The sequence below is a fragment of the Zosterops lateralis genome (assembly GCF_965231275.1).
Source record: "Zosterops lateralis genome assembly, chromosome: 1".
NCBI lineage: Eukaryota > Metazoa > Chordata > Aves > Passeriformes > Zosteropidae > Zosterops > Zosterops lateralis.
The window spans coordinates 27,135,320-27,161,290 of NC_139762.1; positions in this window are offsets into that span (position 1 = coordinate 27,135,320).

Genomic DNA, 25,971 nt, shown 5'->3' on the forward strand with positions numbered 1-25,971 from the left:
TCCTGCAAGTGAGAAACTGCAGATAGTGAGAAACTGATGTTTCTTTCCTCCACCATGGTTTTATCCCACTGTGAAGGTCAGCTTAAGGTGATGGAGTACCTGGCCTTGCATTAGTGCCAGATGTTTTCCTTGGTATTTGTTTGGAGGAGCTATCACATTAATTTATTCATGGAATGTCATAGTGCTCAGTTTTGAGGAGGAGCATGTGCTTGGCTTTTGCACCCTGTTTCTGCTTTGTATATTTTTGTGGAGTCCGTGTGTCTAGTGCCTGATAGCTAATCCCAAGGATAGTGTGATTTAATAAGAGGAAAGAATGATATCGCTCCATCCTGCCCATTATGCCCTTAGGAAAGAGATTTTTATTTGCTGTCAGATGTCATTGATGGTGCATTTGGCTTCCTTTCATCAAGTGACAATTGCAGTCTTAAGAGTACAGTACAGAGAGCCACTTTAAAGACAAACATCTCAATTCACAAGTAGAGGAAGGAAAAAAAGTTGTGCAGCTGGAGGATGCTATTTCTTCTCGGCAGGTGTCATTGAAAAGGCATGTGAATGCTCTAGATGTCAGGTGTCATAAATGCTCCATCCAGACTTTGTCATGTGCCTGTAAATGTTATATGAAATTTCTGAAAATATTAGAAGTCTCTAGACAAGCTTGCCTTGGAATTTGCTATATTGAAATTCTAGGGAATGAGGAATTAATGTAAATGAGATCTACAGCAAAATCTCTATTTTTTACCATAGTCACAGAGCCTTTTTATGTTACTCAGATCAAAATGTTTGACTTTGGTAGGAAAAATGTTCATGACAAATTCTTTGCCCTTTCCTTGGCTCTCCAAATCTTCAGATGTACCAATGAGGGGACATCTGTACATTTTTAGGACAGATGCCTGCATGCAGCGGTGGTCAGAGGAAAAATCACTATTCCAATATAAAAAGGGGTCTTATATTAGGAAAATATTATATAGTGTTGTCTTAGTTTGAGAAGACAGGAGTCTGTAAAGGAAGGCAAAAGCCTCCTGTGAAGTGGGAAAGGTAAACCCCCCTCCGAATTACCACAATTTCAAAATAAAAAAAAAAACAGCTCTCAGGCAAAGGTATGGGAATGGGAATAATAGTTATTTACCAGAAAAAAACTAAAATAGAAAAAAAAAGAACAACAAATGTAATTAGTACAAACAAAACTACTGATACAGTCAGAAAACCTGACACCCTGAGGAGTCAGGGTGTTGGCAAAAGTCCAGTTGGATGGTGGCTGTGCCTCCTGCAGTGGCAGATGAAATGCTGCTGAAGCAGAGATCTTGTAGAAGGGTATAGTTCTCTGTGAAGGTTTGGTGATAGAGTAGATGGGCCTGGTCCTCCTCTGGGAATCCAGCAGGGAAGAAGCTGCTTCTCTGGGAATCCAGCGAAGATGGCTGCTCCTCTGGGAATCCAGTGAAGAAAAAAAAAAAAAAAACTGGGCCGATGGCTTAGACCAAGCTTATTTTATGCAGGTAGGAATGCTTGGTTCCTCCTTCTGGGTGGAGCATCTCACAATGGGATGATGTACCTTATCAGTCATGCAGTGAGTCACTTAATGGCCCATTAGCAGGAGACATCTCCCCGGAGGGAGACATTGTTCTTGGAAGAGATAAGATAACTGCCCCCCACTTCCAACAGATGGCAAATAGAATACATTCTTATCTCACAAATCCAGGACATTATCCACCCCTTATTCTATTTCCATCTGCATCACAATGAAATCTTACACCCATTTCTCACTTAAGACTAGGTTTCCTTGTGGTACACAACGGGTTTCTCCATCTTTCTGCATTACCCACCAAGTATAACCAGGTCTTTGAGCAAAAACAATCCCACGGATGGGTTTGTCTTTGCCTGAGGTGGGATTAATCCAAACAGTTTTTCCTAAAATACCTTTCATATGTACCACAGGGACTTTATCTCCATCTACTGTGTGCACGGGTTCAGACTGGGCAGGACCAGCTCGATTGATGGACCCTCGGGTGTTGACCATCCAGGTTGCTTTTGCCAGGTTCATTTCCCAGTTTCTAAAAGTTCCACTACCAAGTGCCTTCAGGGTGGTCTTAAGGAGTCCGTTGCACCGTTCAACTTTGCCAGCAGCTGGAGCATGATAGGGAATATGATATATCCATTCGATACCATGTTCTCTGGCCCAGGCGTTGATAAGGCTGTTCTTGAAATGGGTTCCGTTGTCCGACTCTATTCTCTCAGGGGTGCCATGTCTCCACAGGACTTGCTTTTCCAGGCCTAAGATGGTGTTCCGGGCGGTGGCATGAGGCACAGGGTAGGTCTCCAGCCATCCAGTGGTGGCTTCCACCATGGTCAGCACGTAGCGCTTGCCTTGGCGTGTCTGGGGCAGTGTGATGTAGTCTATCTGCCAGGCCTCCCCATACTTGTACTTGGACCACCGTCCACCATACCATAGGGGCTTCACCCGCTTGGCTTGTTTGATGGCAGCACACGTTTCACAGTCATGGATAACCTGAGAAATGCTGTCCATGGTTAGGTCCACCCCTCGGTCTCGTGCCCACTTGTAGGTGGCATCTCTGCCCTGATGACCTGACGCATCATGGGCCCATCGAGCCAGGAACAACTCCCCCTTATGGTGCCAATCTAGGTCTATCTTTGACACCTCTATTCTTGCTGCCTGATCTACTTGCTCGTTGTTTCGGTGCTCCTCATTAGCCCGACTTTTGGGGACATGGGCATCTACATGACGGACTTTCACTGTTAGTTTCTCCACCCGAGAGGCAATGTCTTTCCATATATCAGCAGCCCAGATGGGTTTTCCTCTGCGCTGCCAGTTGGCCTTTCTCCACCTTCCCAGCCACCCCCACAGAGCATTGGCTACCATCCACGAATCGGTGTAAAGGTAGAGCCTTGGCCACTTCTCCCTTTCAGCAATGTCCAGGGCCAGCTGAACAGCCTTGAGCTCAGCGAGTTGGCTTGATCCACCTTCTCTTTCGGTAGCCTGTGCAACCTGTCGTGTGGGGCTCCATACGGCTGCTTTCCACTTTCGGTTTATCCTTACGATGCGACAAGAACCGTCAGTGAAAAGAGCGTAGCATGTTTCCTCTGCTGGTAGTTGGTTATATGGTGGCGCTTCTTCAGCCCTTGTCACTTGTTCCTGTTCCTCATCATCAGTGAGACCGAAGTTTTCACCTTCCGGCCAGTTCGTAATTATTTCCAAAATCCCAGGGCGATTCGGATTCCCAATACGGGCACGCTGGGTGATAAGGGCAATCCATTTGCTCCATGTAGCATCAGTGGCATGGTGGGTAGTGGGAACCTTTCCTTTGAACATCCAGCCCAGCACCGGGAGTCGGGGTGCCAGGAGGAGTTGTGCTTCCGTGCCAATCACCTCCGAGGCGGCTTGAACTCCTTCATAGGCAGCCAAGATTTCTTTCTCTGTTGGGGTGTAGTTGGCTTCGGACCCTCTGTAACCTCGGCTCCAGAATCCTAAGGGTCGGCCTCGAGTCTCACCAGGCACCTTTTGCCAAAGGCTCCAGGACAAGCCATTGTTCCCGGCTGCAGAGTAGAGCACGTTCTTCACCTCTGGTCCCGTCCTGACTGGGCCAAGGGCTACCGCATGAGCAATCTCCTGCTTGATCTGGGTGAAGGCTTGCTGCTGTTCAGGGCCCCAGTGGAAATCGTTCTTCTTGCGGGTAACCAGGTAGAGAGGGCTCACAATCTGGCTATACTCGGGAATGTGCATTCTCCAAAATCCTATGGCACCCAGGAAAGCTTGTGTTTCCTTTTTGCTGGTCGGTGGAGACATCGCCGTGATCTTGTTGATGACCTCAGTGGGAATCTGGCGGCGTCCATCTTGCCATTTCACTCCAAGGAACTGGATCTCTCGGGCAGGTCCTTTGACTTTGCTCTTCTTAATGGCGAAACCGGCTTTCAGGAGAATCTGGATGATTTTTTCTCCTTTCTCAAACACCTCTGCCACTGTGCTCCCCCACACAATGATGTCATCGATGTATTGCAGGTGTTCTGGAGCCTCACCTTTTTCCAGTGCAGTCTGGATCAGTCCATGGCAGATGGTGGGGCTGTGTTTCCACCCCTGGGGCAGTCGGTTCCAGGTGTACTGCACACCTCTCCACGTGAAAGCAAACTGAGGCCTGCATTCTGCTGCCAGAGGAATGGAGAAAAACGCGTTAGCAATGTCAATAGTGGCATACCACTTTGCTGCTTTGGACTCCAGCTCGTACTGGAGTTCCAGCATGTCCGGCACGGCAGCGCTCAGCGGTGGAGTCACTTCATTCAAGCCACGGTAGTCCACAGTCAATCTCCATTCTCTGTCGGATTTGCGCACAGGCCAGATGGGGCTGTTGAAGGGTGAGTGAGTTTTGCTGACCACCCCTTGGCTCTCCAGCTCACGAATCATCCGGTGGATGGGGATCACAGCATTTCGATCTGTCCGATATTGCCGGCGGTGCACTGTCGAGGTCGCAATTGGCACACGTTGCTCTTCCACCCTCAGGAGTCCTACTGCAGACGGGTTCTCTGATAATCCAGGCAAGGTGTTCAACTGCTTAATGTTCTCTGCCTCTACAGCAGCTATTCCAAAAGCCCACCTGAGTCCCTTTGGGTCTTTGTAATAGCCGTTCCGGAGAAAGTCTATGCCTAGAATACATGGAGCGTCTGGGCCGGTCACAATAGAATGTTTCTTCCACTCCTTCCCGGTCAGGCTCACCTCGGCCTCCACCAGGGTCAGTTGCTGAGATCCCCCTGTCACACCAGCAATGGAAACAGCCTCTGCCCCCACCTGTCCCGATGGTATTAAAGTACACTGCGCACCAGTATCAACTAAAGCATCATATTTTTGTGGCTCTGATGTGCCAGGCCATCGGATCCACACTGTCCAGAAGATCCGGTTTTCCCGTGCCTCTCCCTGGCTAGAGACAGGGCACCTCTAACACTGGTTGTTATTCCCTTCCTGGGCATACATACTAGAGGTTCCTTCAAGGGGATCTGACACATCATACCCGGCAGCTCGGTCATGGGAGGTCGAGGCTACCTTCACCTTGGTGGAAGTTCCTCGGTTAGAGTTTCCCTCTTTGAGCTGACGCACCCGTGCTGCCAGGACAGAAGTGGGTTTCCCATCCCACCTACCCATGTCTTCCCCATGGTCACGCAGGAAGAACCACAAATTGGCCCTTGGGGTGTACCCTCTGTCTCTAGCTGGGGAATGTTGGGCACTGAATTTGGGGCCTGTAACTCGCACAGGGGCTGCATTAACTTTCTTCATCTCCTCCTTCATCTCCCTCATCTCCTCTTTGAACTCCTTAATCACAGCTGAGATATGAGCCTGCATTGGGCCATTGATCATGCTCTCATAATTCCTCAGCTTGTTGGCAACAGAACCCACGGTCTCTCGGTTAGTATCTGCATCAATTGTTGCAATAAAAGTGGTGTATTGAGATGGCCCAAGGTTTGCTAGGCTCCACAGCATTTGCCCTGTGCACCTGACTTTGTCGGGGTTATTGTCATGCTGTCCATCCCTCCCGAAGAGTACCTCCAATATTGCTACTTCCCTCAGCTGTTGGATCCCTTCCTCAAGGGTCTTCCAGCGCATCCTATGGTGGTGCTCCTGCATTCTTTCCCTGTGGACAAACCTCTCTCTGACACTCATTAAAAGCCGCTCCCAGAGAGAAAGAGACCCTGGCTCCCTTACAAAAATCTGATTCATACCTGAGTCCTGGGTCAAGGGTCCCAAGTTCCTTGCCTCACCACCATCCAGCTGCACGCCTGTACCCATAAGATCCCAGACCCGGAGTAACCAGGTAGTATAAGCCTCACGTCCCCGTCGCACAATGTCTTTGTGCAGGTTACGGAGACTTTCGTACCTCAGGGACTCGGTGATGATTGCAACCTCTGGCTCCCCTGTGGGTTGTGAGGTTCCTCCATTCCTATCCTTATCTGGGTGCTCAGCTTTCATCTTAGACCTCCTTGTTTCTACCGGGGCAACTGCTGCTGGCTGTGACTGCCTTTGTGGTTCGGCTGGACCCTGGACAGTTGTAACACCTGTGGGTTCCACTGCTGTACTATTTGGCTGTCCCTCTTGAAGGCAAAATGAGAGTTTCTCAATAGCTGGGGAAATGCACTCCTTCAGCATCTGACTCATCTCACGTATCTCCTTAACCAGAACCCCCACCCAATCTGGGTGGTTCATTTCTGAGACAGACTGTGGGGCAGGGTCAGGCTCTGGAACAGCAGCATCTCTAGTCTCTGGGGCAGGTGTCAGGGTAGTCCTCCATGTTAATCTTCCCTTATCTCTGAGTGCTAAATATAACAGGCATATCAACAACACCACCCATTGTATGGCATCATTAGCATTCAGAGTGGATCTTAACCCTTTAAAAACTGGTGGAGCAGACCCAAAAAGATGGTTAAAAGGTTGGGAGAAAATCTCCCCTGGTGTCATTTCTTCACAATAGGTACCATTATTAAGGTAACCCCAAAAACACACAGTTAGTGTATGATAGCTCTGAATCCATGTACCTGCCTTCCAGAGGAAGTTAAAGATCCATGAATTCCTCACCTTATTAACCCATAAGCCAAACTGGATAACAGCCACAGTAGCCTTAGTTATAGGACCCATATCTAGATAAGGGCCTGCAAATGGGAGAAATACAGCCACGATCACGTGCCACCCAAACCAAGGTAAGCTAGACCACATGGTGACACTCAAAGATGTTTCTATATCAGTACACACAATTAGATTACTTAAGAACTATTATTCCCTTTTTCCTTTCAATGCCCTCGAGCCCCACGTTGGGCGCCAAAATCTGTCTTAGTTTGAGAAGACAGGAGTCTGTAAAGGAAGGCAAAAGCCTCCTGTGAAGTGGGAAAGGTAAACCCCCTCCCTCCCTCCGAATTACCACAATTTCAAAATAAAAAAAAAAAAACAGCTCTCAGGCAAAGGTATGGGAATGGGAATAATAGTTATTTACCAGAAAAAAACTAAAATAGAAAAAAAAGAACAACAAATGTAATTAGTACAAACAAAACTACTGATACAGTCAGAAAACCTGACACCCTGAGGAGTCAGGGTGTTGGCAAAAGTCCAGTTGGATGGTGGCTGTGCCTCCTGCAGTGGCAGATGAAATGCTGCTGAAGCAGAGATCTTGTAGAAGGGTATAGTTCTCTGTGAAGGTTTGGTGATAGAGTAGATGGGCCTGGTCCTCCTCTGGGAATCCAGCAGGGAAGAAGCTGCTTCTCTGGGAATCCAGCGAAGATGGCTGCTCCTCTGGGAATCCAGTGAAGAAAAAAAAAAAAAAAAAAACTGGGCCGATGGCTTAGACCAAGCTTATTTTATGCAGGTAGGAATGCTTGGTTCCTCCTTCTGGGTGGAGCATCTCACAATGGGATGATGTACCTTATCAGTCATGCAGTGAGTCACTTAATGGCCCATTAGCAGGAGACATCTCCCCGGAGGGAGACATTGTTCTTGGAAGAGATAAGATAACTGCCCCCCACCTCCAACAGATGGCAAATAGAATACATTCTTATCTCACAAATCCAGGACAAGTGTGCCCACTGTATACTCTATTAACAGCTCTCAAAACTTTTTTTTTTTATGCCTTTCTCTTCTCTTCCCCTTCTTCACTGGGAGCAGATGTCATCACTGGGATAGAAGAAAAGAAAAACAGCTGAAGCCATGAAGAATATCTGGGTCTTTTCACTTGATTCACACTCCTGTCTTCTTCTAACAGGTCCTTCTTTGGAGGAGGGCAGTGCTTGAGAAATCTGATGTGTGTAGGTTGGCTGGGGGCTTTGGCTACATGCAGGATCCCAAGTCCCCATTGTGTGGTGCATTAGGTACCCCGGACTGCCTGTGGAGTTGTTCCCAAGTTTGCATATAGTTTGGTCTCCAGAAGCTACATGAGTTCTGAGTTGTAGTCATTTTACCCTTCTGTTTCTACAATATATTCAATGTGATCTGTGCTTGACAGCAGCTGCACTACCTATGTATAGGGGCACTTAGTATGAGTCACTGTAAAAACCATGAACTTGAGAATTGTTTAAGTCTGATGCCTGGTGACAGCTGGGGCAAGAAAGGGGTGAGGTTTGAATCTGCTCCCTTTGGCCTTGGACTCTGGTATTAACATAGAGGTTTTCTGTAACATCCTGTTCCTTTTCAGTTGTCACTGGCTGGCTTTCTGTGCGTATCATTTCTGTCAACTACTGAAATCAGAGTGTCTCTTCCTATTCCAGCTGGCAGTTGCCAAAGCTATGTGAAACAGAACTGGATATACAGAAGAACACTTTCATTTGTTTTTATGTCAGGTGAAGATGTAACACTAGAAACCTAGGGGTGTTTATTGATGCAGGGGACACCAGGCCCTGAGTGCTGGAATTCTGTTCAAAGGAAGCAAGACAGATGAGAAGATGAAAAAATCCACACCTGTCAAGTGTCACATCATCGCAGGTGAGTCTAAAGAATAAAAGTAGCATCTTCTTCCAGTATGTTAGTGCCTCTGCACAAGAAATCATTTGAAAACAGATGCCTGTTGTTGATTTATATGATTTTTAAATCAAGATCATGAAAAAGTTGCATACAGTGTGCCTCACTGCACTGAGTTAATACCAGATTTTATGAGGTAAGGAACACTGGACTCCACAACACCAATCTCACTTCTGTACTTGTGACCATAGGAGACTGAAAGACTTGAGATCAAGGCCACCAAGGAGAGTGGAAGTGCCCACAACATTTTACTCATTTTGCATTGCAGTTGTCAAGTAAGTCCACGAATATTGTGGATTCCTGAAGTAATCATCTGCACAGTAGTCTTCTAAGGAAAACTTGTGATTTCACTTTGTGTCTCACCAGATGATGACTGGTTTGTGATTGCACAGAGACTTCCTTTTAATATTTCCAAGGGCTGTTCTATACCCCATAAATCTTAATATATTTGTAAAGATAAAAATATTGCATATAGATTCAAGCATAAGATTTTCCCAATTTGTATGAACTGCAAAGAAATATTCTGACTGCTTGACTGCATGTCTGGTCTTACAATTTTCTGTGACACATTTGAATTGTATGTTGAGCAAAATGTGACTTTTATGATGAAAGCGTGGTTTGATTTTTAAAAGAGTAACAATGATAGGAAGAAAGGGATACACTGTTGTCTATCTTTAGAATATAATGAGAACAGGCTACATTTGTCTTATTTTCTGGGCTTAAGTTTCATTACAGTTATTTTCCCAATGCATACATTGCATAGTATGCTATTTCCTCTTTTCATTACCATCTTTTTCATGCAAAGACAGTTACAGAATCTTAATGATTCTATTACTTAAACCTTTTTGATAATCTTGTGTTTTGAATGACCTCTCTTTCACCTCTTCTCTAAGGTTGCTGAAGTTGAGAATAGGAGTTTCTTTCAAATCAAATTACTCACCAAAGAAAAGGGCAGGATAGTTTAGATAGTTATTGACACAATCACAGATATTATAAAAAGGATGAGGAAAAAAAAGAAAAAGAAGTCTGAAACTGTACCGATTTTCCACCACAAAGCAGGGAAAATAATAATTATTTTAAGTGACTTTGATTCAAAATTCGTTGAAAAATAGGGATTCCTACATACAAGATTATCCAGGTTTTGGACACCATCAAATTGGGGTTAGTTCTGGATTTGGGGTAAAAAAAAAATCACTGTCTAAACCATTGGTAATCACTTACAATGTGCTCTTTAAAAGTTTTGTCATCTTGAAAAAAGTATAAATGTGGTTGGTCATGTGCATTTGAAATATTTCAGGAATGTTTATTTATAAGACTTCTTTGCATTCAAAGGAGAGGAAAATAATAGATCCCCCACATTAGGATTCAAGGTGCTGGCTGGTGATATGGATTGAAATGATCTACACACTGCTTGGGCTCCATAGTCTGTGTGGAAAAATTGGTGTGTAGAAAGTATTCACAAAAACCCAGATATTTGTGTCCAGAAGCACAGTATGTTACCACACAGTTTGACCTAATGGACTCTGCCAGCCAAACAACTCTCACCATTTCAAGACGTGACTGAGTAGTCTGTAATGCTTCACAGACATCTGAGATAGTCAATCAAGATCATTAAATGATAAAAGTCAAGATTAAGGATTCAGTACTTTCAGTATCATTAGGACTTGTATGCATGCACTGACCATTCTAAATGGTAAATACACTTCCTTCACATGCCCTGTACTTTCTCTAAAGGTTGTTTTCCTACAGTGGACAGGGAAATTGCATGAGAGACTCGTGGGAAGTACACAGAGCAAATACAGGCAAAGGATTTACTTGCAAAGAAATTGTAGAGAGCAGGGTTGCTATATTTACTCACACTCTCCAATCTTCATCCGAATAAATGAAGTGGTGTCGTGGGGCTGCTGCAATACTGATAATGAGTTTTATATTCATTCAGCCTAAGAAGCTTCAACAGATATAGTTTGGCTTTAGAATTGTATTGTCTCTGCCTTGCTTTCTGCACTGATTGCTTTTGTATTGCAGCTCCATGCCTCAACAGACATTTTGATTGTCTGTATCTGTCACTTTTTTCACATGAGTCTCCCCATAATCTGTAATATTAAACTCTTTGTTTTAATATAAAAACTCAATGTGTGCTTCTACAAAGATTATTAACGTAGAGATATGCTGGCCAAAATTATATTTTGCTTTCTTTCCTTGGTTTTGGGGTTTTTTTCTGTGTACCTTGAATGGTAGGTAACAATCCACTTAGTTGAAGATCTCAGCTCAGTGACGGAACCATTTCAGAAGGAATGTTGTGGGTACAGCTGCAGACATTTCCACGGGTTTGATTGCCATGCTGCACACAGGTATGATAATAAACCTTGGCTACCCTTGGCTTAGCTTTTATTTTAAATTCATAAGATCTGAATCCTCACTTTCATCACAGAGTATGACTACAATTTAACAAGTCTTTTAAGCATGTATTCCATCTCAAATACATTACCTTAAGAATGAATGATTTAATCCTGACACAATGATTGGGTATATAGACTATATATTGTATTATATAAGTATTGTTAAAAAAACCCATGTCTTCAGAGAACGCTGCTCTGAGGAAGCCTACTTGGGTACCAAAAGCATCACAATCGTCATAATAAAATGGTCTATGTAAAATTAAATTGCCTTCACTTCAGCAAGTCAGTTGAAACTGTTGTAAATATTATAGATATGTTCTAGTCAGGATGAGGATTATGAGTCTGACTCCAGTATTTATACTTAGCTATATACCTTTCTGCATACCTTAGGTGTCACTCTGGACTTTTGCCATTTCTTTAAAAGAAGACCAAATTTAATTTATAATGTATCAGAATACACTGGCTTATTGTGCTAGGCCCTGGATGTGGGCTTTTAAATACACACAGTATAAGAAACCTAAAAAACCCCTATCTTTCCTTAAAGAAAGATGGTATGTAAGTAAAGAATACCATACACTGAAATGGAAGTATAAACTAGAAACCATATATATCACATTTTAATATTTTATTGGATGTGCTAGCACCACAATAACATAATACAAATCTCAAAACTTATTAGAGCATATTTTTTATTTGTAGGCAGAGAATAACGGTTCATGTTTCTCTTTGAGGGCACTAGGTCTTATGATTTCCATATGCGTTTGAGCATCCACCGAGCATCTACTGAATCATCAGAGAATTAAGTTACTATCAGGCAAACACATTAATATCCAGCAAAGCAAAATTGTACACACTGGATGTCTTTATCAGTTCCTTTACAAGGGGAGCTTTAAAAGTTACTAACAAGAAGATAAGAAAACAAGAAAGGTATAAAAAAAAAAACTTTGAAGAAAGATTTTCTTTTCCAAATTCATGTAAGGGAGTAGCACTTATAACTGTTAATCCTTTATTTTCCTTCCCCCTAACTAAATTCAGTCATTGATTTAACTCAAACTTGAGGATTTGCATTTGAGCTTGATGGCAATAATAATAAGTGAGATAAATCAAATTAATACCCTTGCAGATACAGTTAGTTTAATAACTTTGCCGTTTCCATTCCCTTTTTATCTGCATTATCACAATTCGATAACATACTACGGTAAAACAGTGCCTCAATGAACTTTTTTTTGTGCCCAGCATGGAGAGATTAGACTTTCTAGTTTTATTGCTCAGATTGTCATATCTTGCCTTACACGGCACCTTTTATTGCAAAAGGAAGCCAGATGCTATGATGTAAAGAGGAATGAATTTTTTCAGTTTGTATGTATGTACTTCTGGGGTGAAACAGAGACCTTTTTCAAAGCAACTAGCAATATCACACAACCATTAAAACAAAATGTCCAGAGAAACTGAATCAGGGTGTAATAGTTTTCCTGGATCTTGGAGCTTCCAGAACAGACAGGACATGTACTCAAATACAGAGACATCAATTCCTGTCTATATTCAGGGGGCTTTCATACTTACACACCCTCACTGAGAGCTGCTCTGCTCTTATAATCTCAGTCTTTGGGCGTTAGGAGGATGAAATATAAATGGTCTGAAGAAGACAAACCTGCTTTTTAACCTAGGGCAGCTGAGCAGGGCTGTGAAGCTCCTGTTACAGCCATTGCCAACAAACTGCAGCCTCTTTGCATTCTCTTTGCTGGAGTTAATGGATTCAAGTAAGGACAAGTCACATACTTGCCAAGGTGATCTCTATTAAGTGTCAGAAAGAGCTTTTCTGTGGTATTTTTTTCTATCTCCCAGTGTGAACAGGTGCCATTTTATACATAGGTGTATAGAGAAGCACTCCCAACTAGGACGTCCTTCCCAGCATAAAGGACAGATATCTGAGGGAGTTGTGCAGTAGTAATTGTGCTGGGTCAGCAATCTCTTAACACTAGCAGTTTAAGCCACCGTGTCCATAATTGTCCTCTGTGTGTTTACACAAAAGATTAATATATACACGTACAAACCTTTCAAGCCCATGTGTGGGCTGGTTAATAGTTTACCAAGTGTTATCATCTACCTTGGTCCTCCCACCTATCCTTGTTCCTGCTGCCAAGTGTGCCTGGAGCAATTTTTAATGGAAGGGTTATTCTTTACATGAATAGCTAGTGCTTTTATCTTCAGTGCTGTTCCAGGTGCACTAGAAGGGAGCAAGCCATTTGAAGGAAAGTGTTTCAATCCCTCATGCCATCCCAGGCTTCAACATGACCTTGGTCAAATACACATAGCTTTGACATATGGTTGGTTCACTTCTGAAACTGAATTGGCTCTGGGAATGGAGTTGACAAATCTGACTTAGATGCCTAATGTATGGAGAAAGTTAAGACCCTGAGAAAAGGATTCCTTTTTTTTATGCCTCCATGTCAACTCATTACAACAGATGATTATGTCATTTGCTTCTTTGACGGTACAGAGAAAGGTTAGGGAGAACAATAGTGCCCATCTTTTACATGGTGGCTGGGAGATGAAAATGTTCCATCAGAGAGCAGAAGACCTGGGTAAACAGATTATATAGGTGTTTATACATTTTTGTCTTGATAAAGCAGAGCAAAGACACAAGTCAGAAAGTAAAATTCATACAGGAGACTGAACATGCTGTAGCTTTTTGTAATTAATTTCAGTAGTTTTTTTTCAATGAATGCAATGTCATAACTTATTACTTTTGGTGTAAATAGGCTTTTTTATTCAGCAGTAAGAGGGAGGTGGCATACGAAACCTAGACACAAAAGCAATACTTTTTATACTAATGTGACTCTAGAAACATTAGAATGTTACTGTGCTCACGTACACTCAGCTGAAATAGTTTTTGTTTCATCAAGGCTCTCCTGAGGTAGCTCTGACAGGCTATTTAACTCTGCAGAGCTCTGTGACAGCTGAAGCTAAACACATTCAGCCTTTATAAAAGACTTTAAGCATACCAATAATGGAAGAAATGGAAAACAGAGAATTGTAGATGTAAAAGCAAACAAAACCCCCCCACCCTTTAGGTTTTCTAAAGGATCATTAATATCGTGGTTAAGGTTTCTTAGGAATTTTGAGTTTTGTTCTGTCATACCTTCTTTCCTATTTTAGGATTTGGGGAGGTTTTGCCACTTTTATTAGAATGTTGCTTGTAAAGTCCATTTTTAAATATCTCCTCCTTCTATCTTTCCTCTGTGTTGTTTCTATTCTCTACAGCTTCTTTATTTTGAGGCTTAAAATTGTTAAGAGTTAATGTCTCAGGCAGTGACTTGCATTGTTTTCCTAGGGAGAAGCCATACATGGCCCCAGGACTCATTTCTGTATCACAAACAAGGTCTGTTTTTTCATAAATTTATTCCATGTTGAAAATAATTCAAAAATATAGTGCATAAAATAATGAGAATTCCTAAGTCTATTTAAAAATATTATCCAGGCCATCATGCAAGATCAAATATTAAAATATGAAGATGTTTCAAAACTCTGTGTAATTTGGTGATTGACCCTAGAACACCAGGAAACTCTATTCCCTTTATTGCCAAATATCACACACACCTATATTCATAGAAAATATGTTCTATGGATACATCTTGACTTTCCGTGCACTTCAAAACTTTAAAATTTTATTTTTCGAAACTTTAAAATTAAATAAAAAAAAAAATATTTGAGCTTGAGAGAAAAAAATAATGTAACAGAATTATATATAACACTGAATTTCTCTAATCCTAGCAGCATGCAGCTTAGACAAGCTACACTGTCCCCAAAAGGTAATTACTTAATAAATATCCTCTGCTTCACAATTTGTGATCAGTCAAGGTAATACAAGTTCACAGAATGAGGAATAGCTTGATTGGTAGCTCAAATTTTTCCTGAAGAGATTGAAAACCACATGCTCATCTTGTTTGACCCCGTATGAACCTATTGATTTATATAAAACCTTCTCTGAGCCTCAGTGGTATGAGAACATCAAGGGAGCTAATACGAAATGTATTTTGATTTGGATGATGCTCTTTGGGGACTTAGCTGAATGAATTTCCTATGTATTTGATATGGCCTGAAAGGATTGATATTTAGACACTTATTATGGATCATCTGGAGTTAGGTAACTGCTTATATGTTGTAACTTGGTTGTAGACCTGAGCTTTTTGATTTGGAAACAATCAGAGATGCCCAGAAATTCTTGGGCATGACAATCACTCTCTTTTAAGACAAATGAGAACAGTGAAGTGATAGTAGGTGTTAAGCAGAAACTGGCACAGTGGAATTGCTACTATGAACACTGACAGCAGATCCCAGCAGGCCCAAATTTCTGCAAAGTAGTCTCAGAGCCTAAGGATCTAATAAATAGAGCAGAGAACCAGCAGCCATGGAAAAAAACCACAACAACACAGAAAGGACCAGAAAAACAGGTAACAGAGAAATATGGGTGGCATGATGGAAGGAAAGCCAAGGGGGATAAAAACAGCTTTTTGGGCAGGATGATTGTTAAAAAAACAGATTTAGAATATTTAAAGGCAAAAATAAATTGCATTCTATTGCTCTTCCTGCTGCATCAGGGAAGGCTTGTTCCTTGTAAAGAAAATGGGTTGTACCAAAGCAATCACAGGCTGCCTCATTAATTTATTCCCTTAATGAAACAATTGAGAAAACCCCAAATATCTGCTTAGCTACTTGGATAAGAAGAATAAGGATATAAAAGAGAGAACAATATTTCCAGCTGTGGAATTTGCTAGATATGCAGTGAAGTGTGTTGTTCAGATGAGTTTTGCATAAGAAATACATTTATGTTGCATTTCTAATGCAAATTGCACGTATTTTACATGGACAGAATGAATTCTTGCTGGCTGGATCTTCAGCTTTTCAAATCAATAGAAAGACTCTAATGTATTTTCAATAGACTTTGGAGCAGTCCCTTCCTCCCATGCACTCAAAATGATTTACAATCAATTTATGGCAAGAATCCACTTCAGAAAGCCTGAAAACTACGAATATGCAGTTTCATGGGGAAGCTAGCATCAGTGGCCTAAAAATAGACTCAATTTCAATATACTGATCCAGATGCCTGCCTGTGAAAAATTTAGTCCCTGTGCATATGCTATCTAGCTTTTAGTGGTTTGAACAAAAGAGGCAGAAGACTATGTTTAAGGAAGTGATGACAAGTGCCTCTTTTTATCAAATGTTCTGTGCACCAAAATGGAAATACTCAAGGAGCTTATTTTGATGGCATGTTATTTCTGACCCCTCCAGTAACTTGTCATGTGACTGACATCAGAATTGTTAAAGATAAATGGATCAACCACTTACATTTATACAGATGGATCTGTAAAGAACCTTTTTATATGGCCTGTTCTAAATGCAGTGGGGCTTCTTTATTTTCCCTCTGGCTACATCTATACCTTCAGATTTGGGATTTTGCAGCTTCTGGCTATAGAGGCACACACCAGTGGTGTCCCACCTTCTTGCTGAGGTAAAACTGAGGAGCAAGATGTCCCTTTTTTTTTAATGCCAAAAAATATATTCACATGCACTGACTGAAAGGGGGGATGAAGCTTACACCAAGAGGTCCACCAGTTTGAACAGCCAGGGAATGAGAAGATGTTTCACAGGCTTCACATCCCCAGTAATGCAGATATAGACTCAGCACTATATAGGGGTATACATATGTACCAGGTATGCTACAACCCTCAGTGTTTCTGATATTTACAAATAAGGGAGGACCAGAAAGAGTCAGTGAACAGGAAAAACAAAAAGATGGACTGGCAAATCCCCAAAGGCACAGAATATTTTGACATTAAAAGCCAGGGTAAGGAAAGATGATTAAGAAAGGAGATGATGTATTGCTGAGCAGGCAGATGGGGGAGTAGAGAAAGAACAATGGGCAGTTCAGTGTAGGAAACTATGTGGAACAGTTTGTGAGTAGAAGAGGAAGAAATGGGTAAGGATGACAGATTAGTATTCTGGTTTAGGAGCTGATAACTTACTGTTGTGCATCTGACTCCTTACAATGTGAAATAGGGACTTTGGGGAGTCCTAATTTGGATTGAGAGAGGCTGTGGGAGTCTTATGTTCCAAAAATGTTTTTCTTTGTTGTGTCAGCTAAAGCATGTCATAGCAAATCCATACTATCAACAACCAGATGGGACTGCAGGAAAGTTGGTAGAGATACTGTTTAAAAGGTCCTTGGCAGATTTAACTAGTCCATATTTAGCATTGTAAGAAAATAGCAATCAATTTCATAATGCTTTGCAAAAATCACAGCTCAGGAATGATCAGACAAAAAGAAAAAAAATCTCTTGTTAGTACACAACCGACAAGATGTGTTAATCAGACAGTTAATTCTAAACCAGTCATGAGCAATATTGGGAATCCTAACCCTGCCAAAGCAAACAGTGAACTGGAGATCAGATCCACCTTCCCTCATGACTGTAAGAAAGAATGGTGAATTTCATTGTGAAATGCCTGCCACCAGGACTTGGCATCACAAGTACTTGACCAGATTCCTTAGGATCAGTTCTCTAGGAGGCAACTTTGTTCAGCAAAAACCATGTCCAGAATGATGATGAGAGAACTGTGAATGTACCATACACTCACTTGCGTATGTGACCCTGCAGCCAAAGAGAAAGCTGCACTCTGCAAGCTGATGCAGAGACTGTTTTATCCCTTACACATTACAGGAAGTAATCCTGCTTTGTGGATTTTCATCTCTCCTTTTGTTTTGTTGATAGAAATCAAGATTTCTTAAAAGTGTCAACCCAACAAAAAAAGAGCTGAAATATACCCAGACATTTCTATACCACTACAAAAACTGCCGGTGTCTTGCTGCTACAATCAGTGGAGAACAGAGCCAGCACCTGGTGTGAATGCACCTGCCAGCAAGGGCTGCCTAGGATGACTTCCGTCCTTTTCTCACCCTCTTCCTCTGTTTTTAAAACACTCCCCTTCATCTCCACCAAGTGCTACTAAATAATTTTCACTCTTTACATCCTCATCCCTCTAGACTGTAGGAGAAGTCCACAAGACAATTGCTCCCAACTCACAAACAAGGCTTCTTGGTATTCATAAACTCCTGCTGTAGATTTGCAACCCAGAAGGGATAGAAAATGCTGCACTGGGCTGGGGTTTTAGTGGAATTGCATAAAACTGGCAGCTTGGGCTGTGAAAGACACAGAGACAGACAGATTAAAAAAATGTTGAAGAAATAACTGTGCATTTGTACAAAATGAAAATTATTCTGAGTATCTTTTCTTTCATAACAGTAGAAGAATTTTAATAGTTCTGGTTTAAAATCATCAAGAATATAGTTCCTAGAAAAGAAATACATTGAACAAGGAGTTTTCTTCCTATTATTTTTACTATTGTTTTTGTATCCCTATTCATCCCCAAAGCTTTTGTTTCTAGGTGTTGAATCCTGGCATACACTTCCCAACAAATGCATGCTTTGATGGTGATAGTTCAGCTCTGGACCCCTCTTTTCCTCCAGACCAGATGTTTGACTTCTCCCTGCTAATAGTTAACACGGTGCTACCTCATTATACACCTCTCTCTGGAAATTATGCCAGTGCTGCTTCAGCGTCAGCCAAGAGCCATGCAGAATCAATGAGACAGCTGGCGTCCTCCATGGGGATGGACTACTTTACCTTTTGGATTCAGGCAGTCACTGTGAGTTGAGATCCAGGATGCTGTGAATGATTTTTCATAGGCAGGTGAGAACAAAAGAGCTTTGAAAACCTAGTTCAATAGAATCTGGAGACATGGAGCTCTCTTGATTAAAAAAGAAATTATACATACACAGTCCAGTTGCTTTTTCATCTTAATTGATTTTTGTATGAGATGGAAAAGTGAATTTGGTCAAACAACCATTTGTGGAAATCTTTTCTTTACATAACATTAAGTAGATTTTTTCATGCACAACAGCTGTGTTGTGTTTGCAAAAATCAAATAATTCGCATATAAAGCTCACAAACTGTAAGTTGATTGCTTTGATCTTGTCCACAACATATGCTAATCTTCAAATATCCATGGGAGAAGGGGATGAGATAATGCAAACAAAATAAACACCTGGTTAAGATAAGAAACTTGTAGAGTTTGAAGCCAACATGTAGTTAGTGTATTTGCTGTTGGAAAAAAAAAAAAAAAAGAAAAAAAGGAAAATAAGTTAAGACTTTTAAAGGAGGGTTTAAACAAGAAGAATTTGGGATTGTTCTGTGAAGTCTCACTTAAGATGCAAGCTGGAAAATTCTCCTGAAAATAAATGAGAATAGACTGCACTTAATTTTCTTCCTACAGTGTGTATGCCCACTTTCACAGAAGGTGCTTGATAAAACTCATCAAGAATGAAGCAGTCAGTTTCTACTAGCACTGTATGACTAAAATAAACTGGAGGATTCTCAAGGTCACCCCTACTTATAAGACTGCCTGGCTGATTTAGAGTTCAGACCATCCAAAGGATCACTCTGTACATTTTTACTATTTCCCCTTTACCTCTGCCACTGAATTTAGTTTCAGACTATAAGGTTAAGGACCGATTTTCGTTGGTACTTCAAAGTCTCTCAGTCGTGCTGCTGAAAACAAGGATTAATAATAGCTGTTATCCTTCCAAGGTGGATGATCCTCCAGTGTAAAAACTACAGATGTTTCTGATGTCTCCCTCTGCCAGGACTTCATGGAATAACATCTAACCATGCCCTGTCTTGGCCAAATTTGTTGAAAACAATTTTAACACCCGATTTTAATGACATCTACCTGTTTCACTTCAAGGGGTTAATGTTTCTTGGATGTCAAGTCTCCAGATCTGCAAAACTCAGTGAAATAGGGATGAAAGTGCAAGGTACCAGTGTAGCCTAGGCATCTGCCATCATTTTCATCAGGAATTGCACTGACTGTGCGACTGCTGACAGAGAGTTCTCTGTGTTGCTTTTTTCCTAATCCTTTGGTATTCAAAGCAAGCACTAGTTTTGCCAAATAGAAAGAAATACAGCTGAGTCACATGCCTTCAAAGTGGCTGCAGAACAAGACCCAAAAATGCATTAATATGACAGCCATCCTTCACAATAGTTTTTATACATCCTGTAGAGATCATGCCTGGCAGAGAGAGCTATTTCCTTTAAAGAAAAGCACTGTGGTTGGCTTTTCTTTCCTGTCTGGATTACCTTTCAATTGCTTTTATTTTGATTTCTCATCTCAAAAACTGATGAAGAAAACTGAAATCTCTGAAAATGATGATCCTAATTGCATGCAATATTTGTCAATTCCCTGTAAATGTGCAGGTTGTCTGTATACTCATGTTTTTTATGTCAATCCTCTTCCAAAAAAAGAAAAAAAAAAAGAAAAGGCTTAAACTTCAAAACACTCCTGTGAGGCAGGTAAATCTTTTCATAAAAGATTATTTCACCTTTTACTGAGATACAGGCACCTCCAGGGTGAAACACTGTGGTTTTTTAACTGCTTGTAGCCACACAACAGAAGAAGTGAGGGGACAGGAAATGAAAACCATCCTATCCAATTTAATTTTAAGGAGAAAGGAGATAGGAGGAATGTAAAGTTCACAGCTGGGATTTCACCAGAGTAGGGGAAATAATACTCCTTAAACAAAAGTGTCACAGTATCTTTAGTGACTGCAAGTATCAGACTCTCACGTCTTATCTGGAAGACAAAATCCTCTGCAGGTCAGTGCCCTTTACATCGCCCTGCAATAACAATCTGAGAATTCATGTTAGAGGGTAAAATACAAGCTACCAAATTAACATTTTCCCTTCCTGAGGAATCTAGATATTCCTTAGATTTTTGCAATGCAAATACCACCTGGCCATCACTGATAAATTATGACAGTATTGCAGTAAAATGTGGAAGGATGCAGCAGATGTTTGAAAGTGTCAGTGCAGAAAAACACCAGAGGAAAGGTTATCTTCCAAAAATATTTATTCCTGTTCCCTAGAGTATCTCAACTCATATCTGCTTGCTTATCCATAGTCCTGTAGTAACTGGAAATGTTTAGATGTCTTAGGATCATTTGGACACTTTTCTTTCTTTGGGAATGAGCTTATGTAATTGAGGTACCAGTTGAAAATGAAGAAATGAAGATTGCACTTTACAGCTCTGAAGTGGCTTGAGAGTGTAAGTAACAGGAAAAGCACCAGCGATGGGGACAAAAATGCATAGTTGTGACTGACATGGAAGAAACAGGAAGGAAAGGTGGGAGGGAGGGAGGGAGGGAGAGAAGAAGGAAGGAAGGAAGGAAGGAAGGAAGGAAGGAAGGAAGGAAGGAAGGAAGGAAGGAAGGAAGGAAGGAAGGAAGGAAGGAAGGAAGGAAGGAAGGAAGGAAGGAAGGAAGGAAGGAAGGAAGGAAGGAAGGAAGGAAGGAAGGAAGGAAGGAAGGAAGGAAGGAAGGAAGGAAGGAAGGAAGAGGATAAAGAGTAACACTTGCTATATTTGTGCTGTGCTTGTCTTTTTGAGAGCCCCTGTGAAGCTGTGGCCACTGAGCAAACACTTGGTGTGGTTATAGGAAGAAGTAGCTGCAGCCATAAGCAGAGCCTTTCTGATGAGGAGAGCCAGACTGGTGGCAATGGTGTGTGACCCAAAGAAACCCTGCCACTCTAACTGCCATATGTGTTTGCAAAAAATCAGGTTTGCACTCTAGATGTATTTTTGTGAAGGGGAAAAGGCGGGCTAGTGTATTTTATTCTGATTTGTGTAGTTGTATAATTTTCTTCCACTGGATTTGTGAATGGCTTCTTTAGCTTTGGCTAACGTAGTCCTTCAGTACGTGGTTAAAACAACGTTCTGAATGCATAAAAAGAAGGATGAAAACCTCTTGTACCTTTTCTTTTCATATGAAAGGAAACCAAGTGTCTTTTTCTGTATATGATCAATCAGGAACCATAACACTCATTCTCAGAGCTTGAACAATCTCTCCTGCACACTTCTTCCATAGCTTATACATTTATTTCTGACTTTCCTGGTAAGCCTGAGCAGTGTGCTGTGCTTTTTACAGGTGACTTTCATGCCTCCCATGCCAAGTAACAACTCCCGAGCTATTCCCAAACTGTGGTGGTGCTTGAACTCAGTTCCAGTTGGACTTTTTGCAGTTCCAGTTCGGTTTTATAAGTTGTGTTTAATGGTTGTTTGAATTTACATTTATTCCTATTGTTCAAGATGGCCTCCCCTTCCCTCACACCTTCCCGCCAATTCTTGGTTGTCCCGGTAACCCCATCCCATAATAGTTGTTTACCCGATTTCTGTTAATTGTCAATCTTTTGGTTATGTAACTTCCCCACCCCCTCGTCATGCATTCCTCCTCCTCCAGTTACTGTTCATTGGTTCAAAGTTTGTTCACCCCCTGGTTACAAGTTTGAAAAAGTTTATGATTGGTCCCACTCGTTCCCACCCCCTGTAACCCACTCAATAAAGAGCCGTGGCTTTTCTGGGTAGGTGTCTCTCCGGAGCACTGCCTAGGGGGTTACGCGACCCCTTGGTTGGCTATCCTGAGAGTCCCGCCTTTCCATTCTGTGACGCATCCGCACCGTGGTTGGGTTGGCTCACTCCTCTAGCTAAGTGGCCCCCGGGTTGTGGTGGCGGCAGGGCTGGCCGGAGCCGCACCCTTGGCAGCCGACCACTGCACCAAACCTCCCTAGGATGTTTGTCATAGGTTAGGAAGTCTGTAGGGCTGCAGAGGACTATGGTGAGAAAGTGTGTGTTATATCACAAGTGGTTTCTACACATTCCCAACAAGAGGAAATTATTTTGAACAGCTTAGTCTGCCTTGCTTTGTGTTGCTAGGGCATAAAGCTGTCAAATGTTCTTCAGTTTAAAGAAGAAAACAACACTGACAACTGCAGGGATGTCAAATAGATACTGGTTTCTCAGTTATGTAGAGAACAGCCAGTATTATTAATTAATTATTATTAATTATTAAGAGTCAGTATTATTAATTTTTGACAGAAGGTCAAAAAGAGTGGAGACTGAGATATCCATTGTCTGGTGAAAACCATTGGGATCCAGGAACAGTGGTGTTGACCAACTCAGTCTCTGTCTTGTGGAGAAACATTCATTCAGCTGGAAGCTACAGCAGCAGCAGCCAGAACTGAACTGTCCAGTGCCCTAACCCACGGCCAGTCCTGCAGCAACAGAAAGTGGGGAGGGCTTGATCCAACCCCATTTCAGCAAAGCAGTAGGGCTGAGAGAAGCAATGGCCAACTTGCCTTTCAGTGGTCAGCAGCAAAGAGCTTCTCCTTAACTACAAAGGGAGAAACAGATAAAGATGTGCCAAGAGGGGAAGAAAAATAATGGTTCTGGTAACCTCTGCAAAGTTTCTGCACCTGGGACAGAGTGGCCCTGTTTGTGTATATAAACCAGGGAATGAGAGGCTGGAGCTGCAGAAAGGGAGCTGGGGGTCCTGGTCGATGTCAGGTTGAACACAAGCCAGCAGTGCCCTGGCAGCCAGGAGGGCAGAGCATGTCCTGGGGGGCATCAGGCACAGAACTGACAGCCAGGCAAGGGAGGGGATTGTCCTGCTCCGCTCTGCACTGGGGCCACCTCACCTTCAGTTCTGGGGCCCATTTTAGGGCCTGCAATATAAAATATATATATAAGACTGTTAAAGAGTGTCCAAAGGAGGGTTACAAAGATGGTGAAGGGCCTTGAGGGGAAGCCGTGTGAGGAGTCCCTGAGGTCACTTGGTCTGTTCAGCCTGGAGAAGAGGAGGTACAGGTACATTACAGGTACAGCTTCCTCATGAGGGGAAGAGGAGAGGCAGACACTGATCTCTTCTCTATGATGACCAGTGACAGGACTCCAGGAAATGGCATCAGGCTGAGCTAGGGTGGTGGTGGGGGTGTGGGGGTGTGCGTGTTTAGGTTAAATATCAAGAAAATATTATTCATGCAGCGGATGGTGAGTGGGGCCCAGGATCAGGATTCCCAGGGAAGTGGTCTCAGCACCAAGCCTGACAGAGTTCACAAAGCATTTAGACAACACTCAGCACATGGTATGACTTTTGGGGATGTCCTGTGCAGGACCAGGAGCTGGACTTGATGATCCTGATGGGTCCCTTCCTACTCAGCATATTTTATGATTCTGTGGAGGGAAGGAACAGAGATGTGTCCTTGAAGCAGAGACTTTACCATGTTTAAAATGGCAGAAAATCCAAGACATACAGTTTTCTCAGGACTGCCAATAGCTGGAAGCTAAAGATGTAGAAGATGATGTGTTACCCAAAATTCAAATTCAGTATAATATATTGGAAATTAGTGATAATGCCACAGCCATGGAAAGGTCTCTAGCAACTGGCAGTGTAAAAAAAAAAACCAACAAAATTTGACTGTTTTTCCTTTTATTTCATAAACGTCAAGGTCTGTCATACAATTCTCTAATCCTTGTTTTGCGTCCATGTTCAAATACTTAGGGGGAACACTTGAAATCCAGCAGCTGAGACAGAGAGAAAGGGATCAGATAGCATGAAAAAGCCAAAATTATTTCAATGGAGTTTTGCAGAAGAGACCAAGCTGGTGTCTCTTAAAGATTGGTCAAGTGATGCCTGGGCCCAGTGTGAATCAAATCTACTGATGATTTTTTTTGATGTATGGTCATATCTCCTTCCCTGCTTTCTTACTATGTGAGCTTTTTTATCTTCTCCTCTGTCTGGCACTTTGTTTGCTTTCCCTTTAGAGAGAGACGAAGATGGTCTGAGGACTCATTACTAAATCCCCAAGGCAGCATTGGAATGAAGACAAGGGACATCATTGCTGAAAGACAGTAAAATGATGAGGTGTAATGAGAAATACACTCAGGGAATGCCAGCTAATGCTCACAGCCCTCTCAAGGTAGTTTTAGCAAAGAGAATCTTGAATTTGTCACAACCAATCATCCTGAAATCATTATGGTGCTTAACAAATGAAGAGTTTATAGCCATGCATATTTTGTTATATGCTCAATGAAGAATAAAGAAAGGAGTACTGCAAAGGCAAAAGAAATTCCTGTTTAAGATCAATAAAAAAATAATAAACTTAAAATAGGACTATAGATTACCTGAGATGTCATTTCAAGTGAGTGTCTTCTACTTGAGATAACTGGGACTCTCTTCTAAAACAGGTCTTTGGAAGCATATTGTCCAAATACTATCTTATTTAGGAGTTTTATAGGTCACTTGTTGCTACTTAGTTGTTCTCAGGCAATCACACACCAGATCAGGGAAGCCAAACAGATGCCATTATCAGAAGGTGTAACATGGAGAGATGCTGTGATGTAGTAGCCTGGGCCCAAAGGGAAAAGACTCAGCAGAGGCACAGTCAGTGTTTTCAGGACAGAACAACTTACCCTCGTGCAAATATAACCAAGGGTATTTCAGACAATTTTTGGATCAGAAGCACCATGGTAAGCTAAAAGACCGTCTCACCACCCTTTCAGTACAGCACAGAAGTAGCTGGATGACACAATTAATACATTTTCCATAAGGTGAAAACACTAGTGACACTTCTGTGTTTTCTTCCTATTATTATTCAGAGCCACACTACTCAGCAGCTGCAGCTTCCAGAGAGTCCAGCTGAGGCTCAGCATTACAGCATTATGAACTAATCTCACTGTACCTTCAGGCATTGTTTTAGCACACATCTCTCGTTCCTGTAGCTTAGCTAGGACAAAAGACTGTCACTGAAATCTGACTCCCTTGTTTTATGTGAGCAGGCAAACTTAGACTCAGGAAGAGCTACAAGACTAAGTGACAGGACCAACAGGACCTGCACATGTTGAAACACTTTCCCTTCTAGCAGCCCCTCCTGTGGAATGAAAAAGGAGAGGGGGTTGTTTCATTCAGACTTTGCAGATCTGTTTTATGAGTAGGGGGAGGCAAGAGGGCAAACTGCAGACTTCCCTAGACAGTCTGGGTATACTCTCCCCAACTCAGCGTTTTGCTGGCTGGCAGTTCCTCTCCTGTGTTCCTTCCTCACTCATCTACTCACACTTGCAAGCTTGATTGAGCTTACCTACCAGTGCTTTATGTTTTTACCACTGAGCTGTTCAGGAGGAAATACTGCCATTTGC